Source organism: Betta splendens, chromosome 17 (genome assembly GCF_900634795.4).
Source record: "Betta splendens chromosome 17, fBetSpl5.4, whole genome shotgun sequence".
Taxonomy (NCBI): Eukaryota; Metazoa; Chordata; class Actinopteri; order Anabantiformes; family Osphronemidae; genus Betta; species Betta splendens.
The window spans coordinates 4,214,870-4,231,594 of NC_040897.2; the positions used below are offsets into that span (position 1 = coordinate 4,214,870).

The following is a 16,725-nucleotide window of genomic DNA, read 5'->3' on the forward strand; positions in this document are numbered from 1 at the left end:
GGCCCAATGAAGGTTCTAGCCCGACTTTTTTCTCAGTGTATGTCAGCAAATCTTGAATCTCTACACCCCCACACACCTCCCACGTCAGATATTACTGTACGTAGATGATATTCTGGTGGCGTCACAGACTGAAGAAGAATACAGGAAAGATACTGTAGCACTCATTTGTGGCAGAGAACAGCTACAAGGTCAGTAAAAACAAACCGTAGCTGTTGAAGAAAAAAGTTAAATATTTAGGACAGATCATATCAGCAAGTGGACAAAATTTGATCCAAATAGAGTGTTCAAAAGTCAGAAAACCTAGACCAGATTTACAGGACAACTCAATACCTGGTTTTGTATTTGTCTTTGTGGATGAATAAAGCACAAAGTCTGAAACTGGAAAAACGCAGAGTGGCTATGCAGTTCTGACTGATAGTAAGACCTTGAAAGCAGAATCGCTACCCCCACACACCAGTGAACAAGCAGCAGAAATAATTGCACTGGCTAAGGCTTGCAAATTCAGGTCAGATAGTTACCATCTATACTGATAGCAGATACGCACAATGAACTATTCATATTTTTGCCAGTCAATGGAAAAATAGAGGCATGATGACAACAACAGGAAAGACTACAATGCAGGTGATTTAATGAATATATTGTTAAAAGCAGTACAACTACCAGCAAAAATAGCCATTTGATGGACTGCATTCTCAAAAGTGTAAAAAATAAATGGACTCATAAAGGACAAACCGTTAATCCGCAAGTTACTATCTTTGACAAGAGGGGAAGCCTATCTTACCAACATCCCTCTATAAAGGAGCAGCAGTATTGAGCCATTGGCCTTGCCATGTCTCAACGGGGGGATGGTACGGATAATAAACAAATACTATACTTCTTATGGATTTACAAATTATTCTAAAAAATGCAAATGTTTGACAAACAAGAACATTCCCTAAAGCAGAATATCTGTTCCAATATTTACATATGGATTTTATAGAATTGAATAGATGTCAAAGAAAACAAAAAAAAAACTCTACTACAAGATATAATACGATTTGGGATACCAGATTGAATTTATAGGGATAACGGACCACACAGATTTTTCCTCCCTGCTGCTATCAGACTATATAACCAGAACTGTTAACTTCCTATTGCTACATTAACTCACCTACTGCATCAGTGGTTTATGTAATAATCTCCTCTGTTGTTGTGTTAAGATATTTACTTTCTCACACCTGCATTGCTGACGTCCAACTATCTGTGAAAAAGGAGCACCAAGTCTCAACAGACAGAGACACAACTCCCCAACCTTGGGTTTGGGAGCTAGAGTTGAGAGTCTATCAGGGAGAGACAACCATTAAACAATCTAGGTGAAATGTCAAATGCATACAGTAAATAAATGATGATGCATTTGCTGCTTGTGTTGTCTTATAACCTCTATCATCTGTCGATGAAGGATAAAAGTTAATTGTAGCAGTGAATAAAGTGATTGTGAGCAAATCAAACACCAAGTCAACTTCAGGATATTTAAACTCAGTGTTGTGAATTATGTGAAATTTTCTCATTCAAAAGTATTGTGTAAAGTTACATGGAAACATCATATGATCAAGGCAACAATCCAAGTAACATAAAATGAAGTTTAACAAAACAAGGTTACAATCACAACAATCTGCTTCTTCCTGTTGAACAGTAGCATTAGATTGTTTCCAACCTGTGTGTTGAAGTATTGACAGTTCGTTGGAGTTCTTCAGGTTGTGATCAGCTGATCACAGAGACACTTGGGATTCGTTATCACCGCCAGGTTTCCTCCCAATGTCGTCTGAGTCACTGTCACTCCCCGTGATGTGAAGAGTCTACAGGTCGTCCAGCGTCGGCAACTCAAGGCTGATAGTGTGATTCATCGGCGCACCTTCAGGCGGCGCTTGGCTCGCACCTTTGTGTGTGTGAGCACAGCGAGAGTCGTCCTTCTCAATTCTTTTCTTTAGTGGTGATTTTCTCCGTGGAATGTAGATGGAGGGTCGGCTGTTGGATCCGGGACCTTCCTGCAGTAGATGGAGAGGATCCAAGTCGCTCTCTCTGCGATCTTTCAGCCGTGTGGGTCGTCAGAAGGTCCTGGAAGGGGCCTCGCCACCATTTGGAGTCCCAGTGCTTCCTCCTGAACTCCTTAACGATCGCCCAGTCCCCTGGTCGGATGGTGTAGTGGTCCTGTCGCCTGTTTTTACCTGTTGGGAAATCTGAATCGTGGGGAAAAAGTGCTTGGGCGGCACGGCTGCCCTCAGGCCCAAACCAGACTCCGTGGCTACAGGTGGAACCATTCGTCTGCCAGAGTCTGCGTTCCTGTGAGGTAGAAAATGTTTAAAGCACAGGGAGATGAGGAAGGAAAGGGTAGAGAGAGTTGGAGAGGAAACGAGGATCAGGAGAGGGAACGAGGATCAGGAGAGGAAACTAGGATGAGGCGAGGAAACGAGGATGAGGAGATGAAAAGAGGAGAGGGAACAAGGATCAGGAGAGGGAGGGGTTGTCGGGCAGCGACCTTCGCAGCAGCGTCTTAGTGGTGTCTGCAGTAACGCCATCTATGGCTTCCTTTCAGAGGCTGTTGTTGTTTACATGGTCTGTGGTCAGATTTAGGTGTGATGACCACTGGTTCACATCCTCTGATCAAACCTACATCATGTCTGTGTGTGAGCCTCAGGGAAGCAGGGCTTCCTGTAAGGCTGAGTGTTAACTCAGAGCGTCCTCTGAAAAATGAAAATAAAAACAAAAGCATGTAGTGTGTCATTAGAATGTGGGGGTATCAAGTTCACAGTTTGCTGCACATGACGGCAGAATAAAAAAAGTTTTCTAAAAGTATGCAAAGTAGGTGAATACGTCACATAGGGTCAGAAGTCGTTCACCAGTCTCCACCCCGTTGACATCTGTTCACGAAAGGACCCACGTCCTGTCATCTGTCTCCATCATGTTTTCACAGAGGGACGTGTGGAACTGTAGAATAAAAATCAAAAATCTTTTTGTTTGTTAGTGAAAGAAATCGCAAGCGCAGACCTGTGTTCATCTCAAAAGAGGGAAGTTGAGTGTGTGTGTGTAAAATCATAACTCTTCAAACCTCTCATCAGGACCAGAAGACACATGTGCTGTACAGGACAGGTCAGATGCATCTCTGGAGGTCGTATCACATGGAAACAAGCTGTGATGCAGCCTGTGTGAGGGCCTCAGTTACAGCCCCCCCTCAGCAGCCAATGATAAGAGCACAGCTGAGCTGAAGTTAACAGCAACAAAAGAGGGATTATTTAGAATGTCTGTAGATGTAACCTGCACTCCGTCTGGAGTGGAAATCAATCAAATACCTAAACTACACATGAGATCTCTTCTTAAGAATTTAACTGGGCATAAGTTTGAAAGCAAAAATGAATGTTAAGGTGTCTTGCTGTCAGATGGTGCACAAGACAGTGAAAGAATAAGTTTTTAATAGTTTAATAGTCTGGTACGTACAGTAATTATTATTACTTCTCTCTAATAGTCGTCTTCCCTTTAATAGTCATTAATAGTCAGTTTCAGTCGGTCTCAGTCTTCCTATAGTCTGTTTTATTCTTTTCTTCTATAGTCTGGTTTTGTTTTTTTTGTTCTGGCCAGACAAACCTATAGTGTGCACAAATATTTTTAGAAACATGGAGGATTCTATTACTGAATTTTTCTAAACTGAAATAGTTTAAACCCATCAGACTGTAAAGTCATGCAGCAGTTGTCATTTAGCTGTTTGTCATCATTTTCAAATCACTCTGTGGGATTTTTTGAGCAAAAAGCGATTCTTCATTGCGAGCAGATAAGCATGAACATGAATTTGAGCCTGTATCAGCTGTAAGCGTGTTTCTTCATTGCGTGCGTGGAAATGTGTGTGTGTGTGTGTTTGCGGTACCGTCTTGTACGTCACGTGAAAAGGAACCGTCACCTTCCTCCTTCCCCAACCATCAGTCTGATGTGAGCGCCAGTGGGTAAAGCCTTTAGATGGGACAGTTGTTCCTCGATGACAGACCTTTACTGGATCCTCGAATGCAGCTCTATTGGGCCGATCACGTCTGAAGCCTCTCCTGTTGTTTCAACCAGTGTCTGTGTCAGAGCACGTCTTCTCACTCTGCTGTTGCTCTGTCCTTGTTTTCCTTTGCTGATTGTCATAAGCAGGTGTCTGTGTCAGACACACACGCGTGTATGACAGTTTCACGGCCTCTGAAGCTTCAGACACAGTCCTTTCCTGCTGGTGCAGCGCTTGTAGTAGCTGGTTCATCTGATGAGCCCAGAACGTGATGGCTGCAGACGTTGTGGGAGTCACTGAGGCGTCCATGCTGTGGTCTTTGTCCTCCAGCTGCTGTGGTATCAGAGCTTCCACCCTGTTCTGGTTGTTGGTCGGGCGCTTCTTCTCCTTCGGTTCTTCTGCTGATGGTGGGAAAGGAGTCCACATCCGGATTTACCCTCATCGCGCTCAGTTCTGCATTAGGACAAAGAGCAGAAAGAATGGGAGCATTTGCTCTTGACATGATGTGTGTGTGTGTGGTGTGTGTGTGTGGCAGAGTGCAAACAATTCTTCCCCAGAGTTGTTATCTCCTTTTTTTCCGTTACTCTCATCTCTCTTTTGTTTTCTTTCAGGGGTTTAGTTTTGATAGTTTTGCTTTTTCAGATCTTTTCTTTTGTATCTAATTTTTCTTTTAAGGTGCGTATGTCCTTTTACACTAAGCAATTCTCCTTTTGAACCTATAACCTGTTTCCCACTCATTGAAACATGAAACGTGCTCCATCTTTCAGAAGCCGTCTTTTATACTCAGTCCCCCACATGTGGACCACGCACAGATCAAAAAAACCATGTCTGTATCCTCAGTACAGACGAAAGCTCGGTTCCACGAGCCAACCCTTAGCAACTGACATCTCACCATCCAGAGCAGACTTTCACCTAATTAAGAACATGTATTATTGAGATTTTTTTTTCTTCTTCTCGATCTAATTAATTTTCCTAATCAAATTTAGTGTTTCAACCAAATAGAAGATTTCTTTTCAAGAACCAATTGAAATGTTTCGGCTAAATTAAAAATAAAAGTTCCAATCTTTTTGTTTTTTTCCCAAATAAAAGGATCTCTCTCACCGGGCCGAGCCAAGTTAAGGTTTGAGTTTGAATCTGAGTTTGTGGATCTCGTCAGAGGCGATCCAGACGGGTGAGCAGTCCTCCCAGCTCTGAATGTCTGTAGAGGTTTGGAGGCTGAGCAACCCTAGTCCTCAGGACTATCGTCCCTGGTCACACCATCCAGACGACCTGCCGCGGGATCCTGCCGACAACGCCAATTTCTGTGGTGGAAATTTTCCATAAAGAAGCAGATGAGAGAGTTGTCCTTTTGTGCGATTTATTGAAATAATAAAGAAAATAAAAATAATGGGGAAAGCAAATAAAAAGCATGGAGGTTGATCGTGCACATCAACAAACCAAAAACCAGCTGGGCAGATCAGTGCACACACCACGGAGGTGTGATGCAAAGAGCCCGCGATCCTCAAGTTGCTTCTGCCTTTTAGCTTCTCTGTCCGACTAGGGTGTAATGTCTTTCTAACCCAATCAAATTACATGCACCAACTCCTACCTGTCGCAGTGTGTGTGAAGATATTTACTTTCTCACACCTGCATTGCTGACGTCCAACTATCTGTGAGAAAGGAGCACCAAGTCTCAACAGACAGAGACACAACAATACCAAGCGATGGCAACATCAGGAAAAAGGAACATGAGAAACTAGAGAAATACCAAGGGCTCAGAGAAGAACTGGAGAAGGCTTGGAAGGTGAAGGCCACAGTGGTGCCTGTGGTGATCGGAGCACTAGGGGCTGTGACCCCCAAACTGGAGGAGTGGCTACGACAGATCCCTGGAAAAACATTCGAAATCTCAGTCCAGAAAAGTGCAGTCCTAGGAACAGCAAGGATACTGCGCAGAACCCTCAAGCTCCCTGGCCTCTGGTAGAGGACCCGAGCTTGGAAAGTGGATGAGACCACCCGCGGAGGGTGAGAATAGAGTGTGTGTATATATATATATATATATATATATATATATATATATAATATATTATAATATAATATATATAAGTTCTATCACAATAGAACTTATACAATATAACTTCTATCACAATAGAAAATACCTTCACATAAATGAAATTTCCAAGGTGGGGGGGTTGGTATGGGTGGTGCGGCAAAAAACTCAAACACTTGTGAATCATTTTTTTTTCAAAAAAAGGTTAATAATTGCCCTCTGACAGCCAAGCTGGGTAAAAAACCAGCTAGGAAAAAGCTAGGAAAAGTCTTTTTTAGTGTCAGAGTGATCACTAGTGTTCTTTGTCCCGTAAGAACAAATCTGTTGCACAGTCATTGTCAGTTATGGGTACAACAACAAAAAGTGTTTCTTACAGCCATTTGTTGCTGCATCACAGCATGTTGTCTTGTCTTTATTCAGGGTGTCAATAGGCAACCAGTTTGTATGGAGTTCACCCAAGCAACTGGTCCTTATAGTGTCACCAGAGTCACTATTGCACTGTACAGACGTATAGCGACGAAGTCCCTCGTAGTCCCTCGTAGGTGACCAGAAGTCACTCGTGCCTCTCCCATCCTGCTGGTCAACGCAGCCTCTTGTATGTAAGGGTGTTACTGTTGATCCAAGCCTTTATCCTGATTAACAGCTAGTTAGATGTTATCTACCGGTTCCGGAACCTTCCTGCATTGACTCGCATTGATCCACGTAGCCCTCTCTGCAACCTTCACAGCTGTATGTGTGGTCAACAGCACCTGAGGGGTTCAACCTACTTGCGAGCCCTCAAGTGTTTTGGACGATGCTCCTACTGTATACCACAATCCAGTCACCTGGTTCTAGAGAGTGCAGTGGTCCCTGGGCTGGAGCCAGCAAGGCTGCTGTCACACGCTATGAGATCTGAAAGAGAACAGCCGACAACGACTTACAATACTGTAGCATGTCATCCTTGTACAGAAAGGTGGATGGTAACGGCCTCTCAGTGGGGTGCATTCCCAATGTGCGAGCTTTCCAAACAGGATCTCAAAAGGGCATAAGTTTTCCCTAGATCTTTGTCTCTTTCTCATGTACATAGTCACTACTGGTAGTGCCTGTATCCACATGAGTCCTGTTTCTTCTTAATATTTGCGCAACAATTTGCGTTTCAGGGTGCCATTCTCTCGTTTTATGGCCCTTCCGCTGGCTGGGTGGTAAGCGCAGTCTTCTTATGTCAGTGACTAAAAAGCAACCAAATTGGTCAAAGGCTTAATTCACAAAATGTCTGCCATTGTCAGTGGAGATTCTCTCTGAGATGGCTCATTGGGTTAGTATATTTTAGTTAGCAATGCCATAGCCACTGTACCACTAGTGGCATGTTTTGCTGGAAACACTTTAATCCACTGTGATGAGACAGTACTTCTTCCCTTGACATGGATTTAGCTTATTGAAATCCATGGTCTGGTTGGCTGTGGATGTGCTGCTAATGGCTGTTGTTGTTGTTTTTGTACAACCTGTTTTGTGTGTATTACAGATCATGCAAGCTTGACAGAACTTCTGTGCATAAATGTGCACAAAACACCTTTGTAAACCAATGTTGAGTCAGTGGCGTCACCATCCCACCCTTTGATACATGATCCAACCCATGTGTTAAATTAGCACAATGGGGAAAGAAATGCTTAGGCAAACATGGTTTTCCATCAGGCCCCCACCACACGTCGTCCTGGAACTTTGCTCCACATGTCTTCCAATGGGCTCTTTCCTGTGGAGTTGAAAAAGACTGGCGTGCAGAGAGAGAATCAGGTGGGGTTGAGGGAGTGATTGAAACAGCAGTCAAAGGGAGTGGTAAAAGTGCCTCAGCAGCTGCATCTGCCCTTCAGTTACCTGTGGAGATAGAGTCAGATCATGTCGTGTGTACTGTGCACTTGCACACAACAATTTGTTTTGGTAACAGGATAGCCTCCAAGAAGTCAGAAAGGTTATCATGATGAGAGATGGGTTTACTGTCTGATTTAAGATCCAAAATCATGTGTTACACTAAGGGCGTATCTGGAATCCACCCAAACGGTGACAGTTTTGTCCTTAGCTAATTTACAAGCCTCAATGAGTGCAACCTGCTCTGCCACTTGTGCAGAGAGATGAGATAGCAGTGGACCCGATCTGAGAACATCATGCTCTGTGTAAACTCCATAGCCCAAAGGAGGAGAACCAGTATCAGGTTCTCTGGAAGCATAGCCATCTGTGAAAGAATATGATCAGGGTTAGTGAGAGGTGAAAGGTGTCTCCTGAAGATTTGGTCTTGGTGTGCACACCTGCTGGAGAGAAGCAACACAACCGTGAGATTCACCGTCTTCAGGAGTGGTCAGCAAACTAGCTGGATTCAGAATAGTGCATCGTTTCCCTGTAATTTTAGGCATATTCAAAGACGATTAAAGGGACAGAATGAGGAGCCATCACCACAAGATGAGAATATGAAGTCTCTAGAGGCCAGCACAGACTTTTCAGCGGCTGATACTGCTCTCAGGCAGCGAGGGAGTCCGGCTGCGGCAGAAGTAAGCGACTGGTCTTAGCTTTCCACCATTCTTTTGTAGCCGTACAGATACCATGCACCTATCTTTTGTAGTAAATTTACAGCTGCCAGATTGGACAAACTCAAACCACCACTACGTCAACATTTAAACAGAAACATCTTAAATTTATTACAAGTGGTGACATAATATTGTCAGCAAAAAGAAAGGATAGAGCAGCGGTGAAAGGTCGCCTGGTCTCCTGCAGGAGTGTCAGCCTGAGAACCCCTGTAATGGAAAAATTGTACTTTAATGCTTTTTGTGTTCATTTCTGACTCTGTATAGCGACCATGCATTCTGTACTTGTTGATTAGACCCAGAACTGAACATTCTCAGACAGACAATCTATCTCCCTCTCAAGGTGACCGATTGTTTATGGCCTGTGTCTGCCTTTTACCCCTGGGCTCTGGCTCCTTTCTGTCTGATGCCTCACCAGACCCAAGGCTGTAACCTTGTGTATTCCCTGTGTAATGTAAGCATCTTTACCCACGGTGTGATAAGGAGATTCCACCAGGTCCCGGGAGAAAGGTTAAAAGGCAGAAGCAACTTGAGGATCGTGGGCTCTTTGCATCACACCTTCGTGGTGTGTGCACTGATCTCCCCAGCTGGCTTTTTGATTTGTTTGTGTCATCTGCTTCTTTATGGAAAATTTCCACCACAACCCCAACATCCCAAACAGCAAGTCGTCCATTGGTCCGTGGGGCTCTGCCTACCCCAGCCTGAGAAGGCCTGTTTTTAACCACTACCTAAGATCTTTCCTCGTGTCCAAATATGGACATGTAGATGTTTACTCCTGGGGAGAAAGAGCCTACGTGGCTACTCAGAAAAGTCCTGGCAATTTGCCGTGTTATCTGTTGAGTTTCTGGACATTTTTAATGTTTCCTTAGGAACAGCTCGGACAAACATCATTAGGCAACACCCGACTCTGCAAACCCAGTTTCAGCAAACTCTTTAACCACAGTAACTGAGGAGACACATGAACCCATCTACTCTCTGTATTTCTCCCAGGAGCAATGATCACATTTACTACAACATAAATATACTACACTTTTTTATCCAAAACCTGAACATTCCAATGAATGTTGTCATAAGATTGCAATGATTTTTTTATGAATGAAGGAACTCAAAGGTGCTTTGAGGACAGCATAACTGGGTTTAAGTTTCAAAAAAAACACTGTCTTTTTCACACTGATCCTTTGTGGGACTACGGACAATGATATCGTCCATGTACTGCAAAAAAGCGCTTCCCACAGTAAGTGAAAGGTGTTTTGACTGCAACTGAAGATGGTAGGTGAATCCACATACCCCCGACACAGCCTGGTCCATGTCCACGTACGGCCTTTGAACTGAAACACAAACCAGAATTGACAGGATGAACAGAAACACTGAAGATGGCGTTTGCCAATTTGACATCTGAAAACCATTTCTCGTCGGGGGCACATGTCTTTAGTTCAGTATGTAATCACCAGTACTTACCTTTGTTCTCTGCCAGATCCTCGTCTTTTGTTCTGTTTCAGTACTCTGTATACTTGCCTGCCTGATCACAGTTCTGCCTGATTAACCTCATCGTCTCTTGGATTCTCCCTGTCGGTACCGTAGCCTGAGTGTGTTCTTGTGTTTGACCTCCCATCTGTTTTACCTTCCGCCTGCCTGCCGTTTTGTACCTTCACCGATCTGCCTGTACCTGACCCGTGAAAACATTACAGACTGTATCTATCTAACCCAGCGCGTCTCCCGAAGGTGTGCATGTGGGTCCGCCATCCTCATTCACACACTGACCGTGACACATTGTGTATGTATGTTTTTAACATACAGTAACTTACTTACAGTATTTTAACGGTATGACCAATAGAGTTATTCAATTTAAATTTAAATTGGTTTCTTAAGATAAATATTGTGTTTGATTACTTTTTGCATTTCAATTATTTCAAACCTTATATTTTAACTGTGAAGCACTTTGGTTAACCTGTTTGTTATTGGAAAGTGCTATATAAAATTGATTTGATTTGATTCATGCGCATGTGTGTGTTATCTATATAGTAGATTTTGTTATAATACTATTTTGTCTCTCTCTTTCATGCCCTAATTCCCTAGTGATACCCACTCCTACTGTTTACTTCATTATGGAACAAGTTTCCTTGCTCTTGGATCATTGTAGCCTATCAACTGTCTCTCTCAATTGGTGATTCCTATGTTTTCATTGTTAATTCCTGATCACAGTAAGTGATCTGGGGCTAAGGCCAGTTGTGGCCTCGCCCGCTGGCCCTGGTGGAGAGAGATCACCACCCAGTTTTAACTGCAAAAGACATTTAGGGTGAGGGGGGGCACTGTCCGGGGGACACACCGTCAGCCAGCGGTTGTGCTCCTGGAGGTGTCACCCACCTTCAGTGCACTTTAGTTCCACACATTCACGTCCAAGCTGGGTTGCAGGGCTCTGGGGTACCTTTTCTGCTGCCCTCTGCCTCCCCCGGGTTAGGGGGGTTGGGCGGGGCTCGGGAGGAGCTGCGGTCCCTGCCTGGGGCCACATGGACGGCAGGCCAGAGACCTACCCTCCCCACGAATGAGATCAAGCGAATGGTGTTGGTGCGAGAATGTATCTGAGAGTGCATTGGTTCACGTATAATTGACTACTTTGTTGTGAGAGAGTTTATGGTGTGTGTGTGTGTGTTGATGTGATGATGTGTGTTGCACATGTGGGTGGGTGGATGCGTCTGTATTTGTGTGAGTTGGTATGCGTGTGGTGCGGTTGTGTGTGGGGGGGTCCGGTTTTCCGCCCGGGGTACGATGATCGTCTGCCTGGGTGGTCTCTTTTCTGCTGACCCCCACCAATTGCTGGCATTGTGCTGCAGGCCGGTGTGGTGCCAGGGGATGAGGTCGGGCCGATGGGGTCGGCCCCGCTCCGCTCGTGTAGTGGTGGTGGACTGGGGGCGGGCCCCACTCTGGGCGCGGGGGCATCTCCTGGCGGGCTCCCTACGGACCGTGGGTCTTCGGGCTCTACTCTTTCAGGTCGACCCTCCCGGCGGGGGGAGTGTTTGCCCCTGGTTCTCATGCGGCGAACAGCGTTGACCCACGGTGGCCCACTCTGACCTCGGGTGCTGTCTCTGTGGCTGCTGCAGCTCTGCCTGGGGGGCTCTGTGTGGGCGGCTTGGGTCGCAACACCTGCCCTCCTGGAACTGAGGGTGTGTGGGCTCCCTGGCTGCTAGGATTCCTTCCTCTGCTCTTTGGATTGGCGTAGTGGCCGAGCCCCTCACATCACCCTGGCTTCCTCAAGTGGCATTGTTCATGCACCAACGTCTGCCTCACCCTTTGGGTGAATAATATCAAGCTACAGCCTTACTAACCTTGTAGTGGGACACTTTCCAAATCCAACTGTAATTATTATTAATACTTATCACTACCAATATCAATTGGTAGATGTGTGAATTTGGAATTTGTGGTGTTGTATGTCATGACGTTTATTAAGTAGTATGGGATATGTATAACAATGCACATATGTATGTATATGATATGTATATGTTTGTATGAGTATGTGCACATACCTTAACACTATTATTGGTATTAGTATTAATCTCCAAGGTAAACCAAAGTACAAAAGTTGTTTAGTTATGAATGTGTTAGCCTAAGGTACATCCCTGCTTCTTATTTATTTTGCTCCGATTGTTTACTTAACAGATTTGCTTGGTTTCAGCAGCTGGTTGCACCCTTAGATATGCTGCTTGCTAAACTGCTGGACAGAACAAAAAAAAAAAAGATTGGAACTTTTATTTTTAATTTAGGTGAAACATTTCAATTGGTTGAAAAAATATTTGGTTAAAACATTAAATTTGATTAGGAAAATTAATTAGATCGAAAAAAAAAATAATCCCAATAATACATGTTCTTAATTAGGTCAAAGTCTGCTCTAGGTGGTGAGACGTTGGTTGCTAAGGGTTGGCTCGTGGAACCGAGCTTTCGTCTGTACTGAGGATACAGACATGGTTTTTTTGATCAGTGCGTGGTCCACACGTGGGGGACTGAGTATAAAAGCTGATCACAACCTGAAGAACTCCAACGAACTGGCAATACATCAACACACAGGTTGGAAACAATCTAACGCTACTGTTCAACAGGACAAAGCAGATTGTTACAAGACATCAATTGTAACCTTGCGTTAGACTTCATTTTATGTTACTCTGATTATTGCCTTAATCATATGATGTTTCTATGTAACTTTACACACTACTTTTGAATGAGAAAATTTCACATAATTCACAACACTGAGGTTAAATATCCTTAAGTTGATTTGGTGTTTAATTTGCTCACAATCACTTTAGTCACTGCTACAATTACTGTTTATCCTTCATTTACAGATGACAGAGGTTATGAGACAAAACGCATCATCATTCTGGTTAAATCCCTGAATCTCCTATTCGCTCTAGGCGCAAATGTACAATTAAAGATCCGAAAGCATGAAATCTATCTTAAGATTATATGAAACAGAACCCCATCGGAAACCTATGGCTATCATACATTAATTGTCTTTATTACATTACAATTGAATGGCCATAGACACGTTGTTAGCAGAGAAAAGAGGCGTTTGTGTTATGTTTGGAGAGGCATGTTGTACTTACATCCTGAATAACACTGATTCTAATGGTATTGTGGCGAAGGCGCTCCACGGCCTTCAGAGTCTCAGCTAACTCTGGTATAGGTTCTTTCCCTTGGAATTGGCTAGACAAAATGTCTGGAAAATGGAAATCTGTTCTCATGTCCGCAGCTGTTTCCTTTATCATTGAGATGGCTGTGATTCTCTTGTTTGGTTTTTGCGTTATCCCACTGGTTAGAGGTCTCATCATGCGTGCGACCTCAGCAACACTCTGGTATCAAATGACACAATGTGAGTAGCACCGTCGCCTCACAGCAAGAAGGTTCTGGGTTCGATTCCCGGAGGCGGCCCTGGTGCCTTTCTGTGTGAAGTTTGCACGTTCTCCCCATGTTTGCGTGAGTTCTCTCCGGGTTCCACGGCTTCCTCCCACAGTCCAAAGACGTGCATTAGGTTGACTGGACTCTCTCCATTGCCCGTGTGTGTGTGTGTGTGTGTGTGTGTGTGTGTGTGTGTGTGTGTGTGTGTGTGTGTGTGTGTGTGTGTGTGTGTGTGTGTGTGTGTGTGTGTGTGTGTGTGTGTGTGTGTGTGAATGGTTGTCTGTCTCTGTGTTGCCCTGCGATGGACTGGCGACCCGTCCAGGGTGTACCCTGCCTCTCGCCCATAGCCAGCTGGGTTAGGCTCCAGCACCCCCATGACCCCCGTGGGAATAAGCGGCTTGGAAAATGGATGGACAATGCACCCTGCATGTTCAAAAACCCCTAACTCTAATTCACTTAATGACTTTGACGATGGTCTTAGGCTATCTGATCACGAAATATAATCTGATACGAATATGATTATGGGCTTATTTTCTTCACATGCCAATACAGAGGTTATTCTTGTATAACTACCCACCAAAAACAGCTCCCAACTGTCACGACCTGTACTGTTTCCTGTTTTATTTTGAAATACTTCCTGACACACTCTGTGTTTCATGTCACCTCCGGTCCTCATTACTCACACCTGACAATAATCAGCAATCAGCCTTGGTACTTAGTCTCCACCTCACACACCAGCCGTTTGCCAGATTGTTAGTTCACGTTTGTTTGTTCACATACCTGCGTCAACTCTCCGGCCTCAATACCCAGTAAGTCCTTCTTGTGTTCCAGCTCTAGTTTTGTTGTTCACCTTGCCTTGCCTGCTCCCCTGCTTCTGGTTTTGGACTCTGCCTCGTATTTTGACGTTTGCCTGATATTGACCACTGATTGCCTGATCCCTGTCTGTGCCGTTGCCATCGTTCTTGCCACTCGTGTACCGACCTCTGCCTGTCCGACCAAGAGCTTTAATAAACCCTCCGATACCTCATGTCGTGTCTGCGCTGTGCGTTTGGGTCCTCCACCGTGTGTTTTCTGACACCAACATTTTGTCCCTAAGCTACTTGCATTTTATGTGAAGGTTTATTTTGAATCTTAGAATAGAATGCCTTTTATTAGTCCCACAGCGGGGAAATTCCCATCAGCAGCCGGGTTACCCGGCGCTAGTCCGACAGTGGAAGCAATTGCAGTACAAACAATAAAAAAACACGCACATACAGTGGCACACAGTACAAGTGGAAACCTTGCTGGAATTTTTTCTTGGGTTCATCAGGACAGATAGATAAGGTTGGAGAGCAGACAGTGAGACTGTAAGGTGGGGTGGGAGGGGGTGTATCTGCATCAGTGTAGTGAGGTGTTGTTTATAAAAGTATGACCGAGGCCGACCAAGATGTTTACAGGTCAGTCCAACAGTTGTCCTTGAAGGGAGTCACAACAGGGGAAGAGGATAGATAGAGGCACAGCTGGTGAGCTAGATTGGACCCGGCAAGGGAGGGGTGAGGGAGAAGGGACAGAGTAATACACAGCCAAATTTAATACATTTTAACAATTCATGACTAATTTGTCTAGATCAATACTCCAATCGGTCAGAACTAAGGGCTTCATCGCCTCTTGTGGGACCATGGGTCACCCGTGACATCTCCTCAAGCCTGTCAGACAAGGCTGTCACCATAGTAACCAAGTGTTCAGTCTGTCTGCAGATGTTATACCTCAGTCTCTTGCCTCCCGTCAAACGGGCTGACTTATTAGTCAGTCCTGCAATCCGGGCATCCGAACGAGCTGAGATGTTACTGATCAGTCCCTCAATCCGAGTCATCCTCTGATGCAAATCATCCGAACGAGCTGAGATGTTAATTGTCAGTCCTTTAATCTGGGCCATCTTCTGGTGTAATTCCGTCAGCCGAGTAACCATGGCCCCCGTCGGCATTTGTAGCTCCACGGCCGGTGGACACGCCAATGAGCCGGCCGCAGATTTTCCAATCTTCCAATAAAGCAGGGCACCACCAAAGCCAATCATGAGTAGCCCTGTTATCAAAGTCCAAAATATGAATAGATCCTCTGCATCCTCGATGGACAGAGGCTCCAGACACACGGGGCACCAGGAATCCCACGCGTCCCGCGCGTAGCCGGAGGCAAAAGTCCCCAAGGTGCAGAGTCGTTCTCCCGGAGATTCTTTCCTTTGTGAAAACATTTTGTCCAATGCGCTGAGTGACCAGTTTATTAGCTCCATGTTCAAAAATGTTATTCCAGAATAGCAGACAAGGACACTGCAAGCAAAAGCAGAGTGGGAGCAGAGAGAAAACACGTCTGAACTCCTCAAGAGGCGGAACTCATCAAATCTTGATGAGTTAATACCCTTATTGTTTCATTTTCAGTCTTTTATTATTACAGAATGTGATGTTGACAATTTTTCTTCTTAGTGGTTGATTAATGTGTAATCAAAAGGGGGGAGTGTTATGGGAAAAATTGTGTCTTCCTTACTTGTATGCAGTTATTATACGATTTATGACTTATGTTCTGCAATTAATATCCTATGTTTTGTCTTACTGTATGCATTTGACATTTCACCTAGATTGTTCAATGGTTGTCTCTGCCTGATACACTCTCAACTCTAGCTCCCAAACCCAAGGTCGGGGAGTTGTGTCTCTGTCTGTTGAGACTTGGTGCTCCTTTGTCACAGATAGTTGGCTGTCAGCGATGCAGGTGTGAGAATGTAAATATCTTCACACACACTGCGACAGGGAGGAGATGGTGCATGTAATTTGATTCGGTTAGAAAGACATTCCACCCTAGTGGGACAGAGAAGCTAAAAGGCAGAAGCAACTTGAGGATTGTGGGCTCTTTGCATCACACCTTCGTGGTGTGTGCACTGATCTCCCAAGCTGGTTTTTGGTTTGTTGATGTGCACGATCAACAGCCATGCTTTTTATTTGCTTTCCCCATTATTTTTATTTTCCTTTATTTTTATAATAAATTACACAAAAGACAACTTTCTCATCTGCCTCTTTATGGGAAATTTCCACCACACTACCAACCTTAGTTTAGCCTAGACAATAAAAGCTGTCTGATGTGGGACGCGTCTTTCACAGGGTGGTCTTTCACAGGGTGGTCTTCTTCATCTTATCATTAATAATAAATTCACAATTATTGATTTCAAGTGTAAAGCTGCCTCTGCTTGAATTCTACAGAAAAGTTGATATCTGGAATTCTCTACATAC

General features: G+C 44.4%; 1 long non-coding RNA gene across 1 annotated transcript; it reads right to left on the reverse strand.

Annotated features, from left to right (window-relative positions):
• Window positions 1-611: 611 nt before the first annotated feature.
• On the reverse strand, window positions 612-4,606 carry LOC129603243 (uncharacterized). Its single transcript, XR_008692976.1, has 2 exons — window positions 3,086-4,606; window positions 612-2,964 (listed from the first exon to the last, which is right to left on the reverse strand). It is a non-coding gene; the product is annotated as an uncharacterized LOC129603243 (long non-coding RNA).
• Between the last annotated feature and the right edge of the window lie 12,119 nt (window positions 4,607-16,725).